Source organism: Hylobates moloch, unplaced genomic scaffold, assembly GCF_009828535.3.
Source record: "Hylobates moloch isolate HMO894 unplaced genomic scaffold, HMol_V3 SCAFFOLD_6, whole genome shotgun sequence".
NCBI classification, from domain to species: domain Eukaryota; kingdom Metazoa; phylum Chordata; class Mammalia; order Primates; family Hylobatidae; genus Hylobates; species Hylobates moloch.
Window position 1 is genome coordinate 16186694 of NW_026652281.1, and position 6093 is coordinate 16192786.

The window sequence follows — 6093 nt, forward strand, 5'->3', positions numbered from 1 at the left end:
TTAATTGTGATGTTAGGGTGTCAATTTTAGATCTTTCCTGCTTTCTCTTGTGGGCATTTAGTGCTATAAATTTCCCTCTACACACTGTTTTAAATGTGTCCCAGAGATTCTGGTGCGTTGTATCTTTGTTCTCATTGTTTTCAAAGAACATCTTTATTTCTGCCTTCATTTCGTTTTGTACCCAGTAGTCATTCAGGAGCAGGTTGTTCAGTTTCCATGTAGTTGTGCGGTTTTGAGTGAGTTCCTTAATCCTGAGTTCTAGTTTGATTGCACTGTGGTCTGAGAGACAGTTTGTTGTGATTTCTGTTCTTTTACATTTGCTGAGGAGTGTTTTACTTCCAATTATGTGTTCAATTTTAGAATAAGTGTGATGTGCTGCTGAGCAGAATGTATATTTTGTTGATTTGGGGTGGAGAGTTCTGTAGATGTCTATTAGGTCCACTTGGCGCAGAGCTGAGTTCTAGCCCTGGATATCCTTATTAACTTTCTGTCTCATTGATCCGTCTAATATTGGCAGTGGGGTATTAAAGTCTCCCATTATTATTGTGTGGGAGTCTAAGTCCCTTTGTAGGTCTCTAAGGACTTGTTTTATGAATCTGGGTGCTCCTGTATTGGGTGCATATATATTTAGGATAGATCTTCTTGTTGAATTGATCCCTTTACCATTATGTAATGCCCGTCTTTGTTTCTTTTGATCTTTGTTGGTTTAAAGTCTGTTTTTATCAGAAACTAGGATTGCAACCCCTGCTTTTTTTTGCTTTCCATTTGCTTGGTAGATCTTCCTCCGTCCCTTCATTTTGAGACTATGTGTGTCTTTGCTCATTAGATAGGTCTTCTGAATACAGCACATTGATGGGTCTTGACTCTTTATTCAATTTGCCAGTCTGTGTTTTTTAATTGGGGCATTTAGCCCATTTACATTTAAGGTTAATATTGTTATGTGTGAATTTGATCCTGTCATTATGATGTTAGCTGGTTATTTTGCTCGTTAGTTGATGCAATTTCTTCCTAGCATTGATGGTCTTTACAATTTGGCATGTTGTTGCAGTGGCTGGTACCCGTTCTTCCTTTCCATGTTTAGTGCTTCCTTCAGGAGCTCTTGTAAGGCAGGCCTGGTGGTGACAAAATCTCTCAGCACTTGCTTGTCTGGAAAGGATTTTATTTCTCCTTCACTTATGAAGCTTAGTTTGGCTTCATATGGAATTCTGGGTTGAAAATTCTTTTCTTTAAGAATGTTGAAGGCCAGATACGGTGGCTCACGCTTGTAATCCCAGCACTTTGGGAGGCCGATGTGGGCGGATCACGAGGTCAGGAGATCGAGACCACGGTGAAACCCCGTCTCTACTAAAAATACAAAAAGTTAGCTGGGTGTGGTGGCGGGCACCTGTAGTCCCAGCTACTCGGAGAGGCTGAGGCAGGAGAATGGCATGAACCCGGGAGGCAGAGCTTGCGGTGAGCCAAGATTGCGCCACTGCACTCCAGCCTGGGCGACAGAGCGAGACTCCTTCTCAAGAAAAAAAAAAAAAAAGAATGTTGAATATTGGCCCCCACTCTCTTCTGGCTTGTAGAGTTTCTGCTGAGAGATCTTCTGTTAGTCTGATGGGCTTCCCTTTGTGGGTAACCCGACCTTTCTCTCTAGCTGCCCTTAACATTTTTTCCTTCATTTCAACCTTGGTGAATCTGCCAATTATGTGTCTTGGGGTTGCTCTTCTCGAAGAGTATCTTTGTGGTGTTCGCTGTATTTCCTGAATTTGAATGTTGGCCTGCCTTGCTAGGTTGGGGAAGTTCTCTTGGATAATATCTTGAAGAGTGTTTTCCAACTTGGTTCCATTCTCCCCGTCACTTTCAGGTACACCAATCAAATGTAGGTCTGGTCTTTTCACATGGTCCCATGTTTCTTGGAGGCTTTATTCGTTCCTTTTCATTCTTTTTTCTCTAATCTTGTCTTCACGCTTTATTTCATTAAGTTGATCATCAATCTCTGATATCCTTTCTCCCGCTAGATTGATTCGGCTATTGATAGTTGTGTATGCTTCACAAAGTTCTTGTGTGTGTTTTTCAGCTCCATCAGGTCGTTTATGTTCTTCTCTAAACTGGTTATTCTAGTTAGTAATTCCTCTAACCTTTTTTCAAGGGTTTTAGCTTCCTTGCACTGGGTTAGAACATGCTCCTTTAGCTCGGAGGAGTTTGTTATTACCCACCTTCTGAAGCCTACTTCTGTCATTTCGTCAAACTCATTCTCCGTCTAGTTTTGTTCCCTTGCTGGCGAGGAGTTGTGGTCCTTTGGAAGAGAAGAGGCGTTCTGGTTTTTGGAATTTTCAGCCTTTTTGCACTGGTTTTTCCTTATCTTAGTGCATTCATCTATCTTTGGTCTTTGATGTTGGTGACCTTTGGATGGGGTTTTTGTGTGGACATCCTTTTTCTTGATGTTGATGCTGTTCCTTTCTGTTTGCTAGTTTTCCTTCTAATGGTTGGGCCCCTCTGCTGCAGGACTGCTAGAGTTTGCTGGAGGTTCACTTCAGACCCTGTTTGCCTGAGTATCACCAGCAGAGGCTGCAGAACAGCAAACATTGCTGCCTGTTCCTGCTTCGTCCCAGAGGGGCACCTGCCAGATGCCAGCCAGAGCTCTCCTGTATGAGGTGTCTGTCGACCCCTGTTGGGAGGTGTCTCCCAGTTAGGAGGCTCAGGAGTCAGGGACCCACTTGAGGAAGCAGTCTGTCCCTTAGCAGAGCTCAGGCGCTGTGCTGGGAGATCCGCTGCTCTTCAGCACTGGCAGGCACAACATTTAAGTCTGCTGAAGCTGCACCCACTGCTGCCCCTTCTGCCAGGTGCTCTGTCCCAAGGAGATGGGAATTTTATCTATAAGCCCCTGACTGGGGCTGCTGCCTTTCTTTCAGAGATGCCCTGCTCAGAGAGGAGGAATCTGGAGAGGCAGTCTGGCGACAGCGGCTTTGCCAGACTGCAGTCCCTGGGGGCTTTGTTTACACTGTGAGGAGAAAACCGCCTTCTCAAGCCTCAGTAATGGCGGACGCCCCTCCCCCCACCAAGCTCGAGAGTCCCAGGTCGACTTCAGACAGCTGTGCTGGCAGCAAGAATTTCAAGCCAGTGGATCTTAGCTTGCTGGGCTCTGTGGGGGTGGGAGCTGCTGAGCAAGACCACCTGGCTCCCTGGCTTCAGCCCCCTTTCCGGGGGAGTGAATGGTTCTGTCTCACTGGTGTTCCAGGCACCGCTGGGGTGTGAAAAAAAACTCCTGATGCTAGCTCGGTGTCTACCCGAATGGCCGCCCTGTTTTGTGCTTGAAACCCAGGGTCTGGAGGTGTAGGCACCCAAGGGAATCTCCTGGTCTGCAGGTTGCGAAGCCTGTGGCAAAAGCATAGTATCTGGGCCAGAGTGCACTGTTTCTCATGGCACAGTCCCTCATGGCTTCCTTTGGCTAGGGGAGGGAATTCCCCGACCCCTTGCACTTCCTGGGTGAGGCGATGCCCCACCCTACTTCGGCTTGCCCTCCGTGGGCTGCACCCACTGTCTAACTAGTCCCAACGACGTGAGCCGGGTACCTCAGTTGGATATGCAGAAATCACCCACCTTCTGTGCTGATCTCGCTGGGAGCTCCAGACCAGAGCTGTTCCTGGGGCTTTTATGTTTTCAGTGCTCATTTGTTTGGCATGGGGCGGGGCGAAGGCAATTCTTTGAGGACGTTTAGAATTTTCAGAACTATTTTGCTCATAATCAAGGGTCGCATGAGCGTTAGGTTTCAAATCTCTTCAGTAGACAAGCCATGCAAAATACCAATATCACTGTGTATTAGTATTTAGCAGTCTTATCCTTGATGTGGAGTGTATCCTCACACTTCCTCTATGAGAAGTCTTTTGTGAGACTTATTCCCAGGTCAAGAGCCAGTCAGGGGCCTGGCTGCTGCCCTCTGGCTGGCGCAACAGAGAGATGATGTCCCAGTGACTCTGGCGGCTTCTTACAGAACTCTGTCCCTGAGGTTATGGACCTTCTTCATGAGGTGACACCTTCAGGGGTGGGTCTGCCTGAGAGCTCCAAAACATGATTTCTGCTGAGAAACCTGTGTCTGTCATCGGCGCATCTTCTGTCAATCTCATGAGATTTTATTTTCCAAAGTGCTTTTAAAGCAATGGCATATAATGTAAGGTGTTGCCAATGCATTGCATCAAGCCTCTATCAGCCTAAAAGCCCTTTAGGAAAAGAATTAAAAGACAAACACCCAGAAGGAAGTTCTATTGTGCTATTTACTACCTGGCAGGGAATAGGGTCTTGTGCCCACCTCATTGACCATCACTTACACCAGGTATTAAGCAGAATAATTCTCTTTGACAAACAACAGCCTTCTGGAATCCATGAGAATGTTCAGGGAACCCTTACAGAGATAAGAACCAGTTTCCAAGAATAGGAAAAGATGATATGGCAAATCTTTGCCCTTACTTTGATCTGTGGCAGGAAACTGGTTTTTAAGAAAATCTGGGTTGTTCCTCCACCTCCTTTTCTTTGTCTTTCTTATTTCTGTGGGTATGCTGGTTTCTAACTGTTATACACATTAACTGAACACCTCATCACTCACCAACTCTGCCCCTGTGGCTACAGTTTGTGTATGCCTCTCTCCTGGAGCGGAGGAGATTCTTGGTATGATAACACTCAGTCTAGGCCGGGCGCGGTGGCTCACGCTTGTAATCCCAGCACTTTGGGAGGCCGAGGCAGGCGGATCACGAGGTCAGGAGATCGAGACCACGGTGAAACCCCGTCTCTACTAAAAAATACAAAAAATTAGCCAGGCGTGGTGGCGGGCGCCTGTAGTCCCAGCTACTCGGAGAGGCTGAGGCAGGAGAATGGCGTGAACCCGGGAGGTGGAGCTTGCAGTGAGCCGAGATTGAGCCACCGCACTCCAGCCTGGGTGACAGAGCGAGACTCCGTCTCAAAAAAAAAAAAAAAAAACACTCAGTCTTCCCAAAGTCATGGCTCTAAAGGAAACAAGCCACACACGAATCCAACAGGGTTAGACAGGGGACTTAGATTTCCACATGCTTGGTTCAACCCTGGAAGTGACTTGGGCTATTGCCCCACCACGTGAAGAGCTCTAAGCATTCAGGTAATTATGGTTTTTGCTCTCAGAAGGCCACAAATGACTGGAATCAGTGGCATGGAGAATAAGAGAGACAATGCAGAAACTGTTCCCTCCTGCTACAGGATAATGGGTAGACAGAACTGCAATTCAGATTCTAGAGCCCCTGGGAAGACAGTTAATCAGTAATCCAGCACAGAATCATGTTTGAGGAGAGTGGAGAAGCCAACAGTGTTCCAGAAGACGTGCTGCCTTCCTTCTCCCCCAAGTTTGATGCTGCTTGTTTTGTTATGCAACATGCCCTTGAATTTCTATCCAACACTGGAGCTTTTTACCCAGGTGCATCCACACCTTCTAGCCCAAAGTGCCCTGTGCAAATTGTATATAGATTAAGACACCTCTTGTGTACCACACTCAACCCCCAATCCTCTCAGCCCACCACTTACTCCAGCCACTGTTGCGGTGACCAGTTCTCAAGGGCTCTGGCAACTCCTACTTCAGCCCTGCAATGTATTCTCTCTTGCTTTCTACCCACAGGACAGAACTTATTTGGGATTCATGCACGTGAAGCCTGGAAACGTACAGAGCTGACACCTGTGGGCTGCCTTTACAAATGGATGCCAACAGAGAAATGCTTCCCCCTTTTACTCATGGTACAGATGGTGCTGAGATGCATTTCATAAGCTTCTTCTGAAGTCCTTGCTGGATGGAGCATCCCTGCCTTTGGTGCTAGTCAACCTGAAAATGCATCCTTGTATTCAGCCTCTCTCCTTCCCTGTTCTCCTCCTCTTCTTCTTTATTCCTGCTCCCTGGAATCTTGTCCCCAAAGCATAAACTGCTTAACTGCACAGAAGCACTTGTCTCAGGCTTTACTTTCAAGGGAACCCAAGATACAACATTTGTGCAAGAAGGCTGGCTCAGCCCATAGTCAATTAATAAAGTGAAGAATTCTAGTGCACAAGAATCAAATCTTAGTCTTAGAGATTAATCCCAACCATTGCTAGAATTAG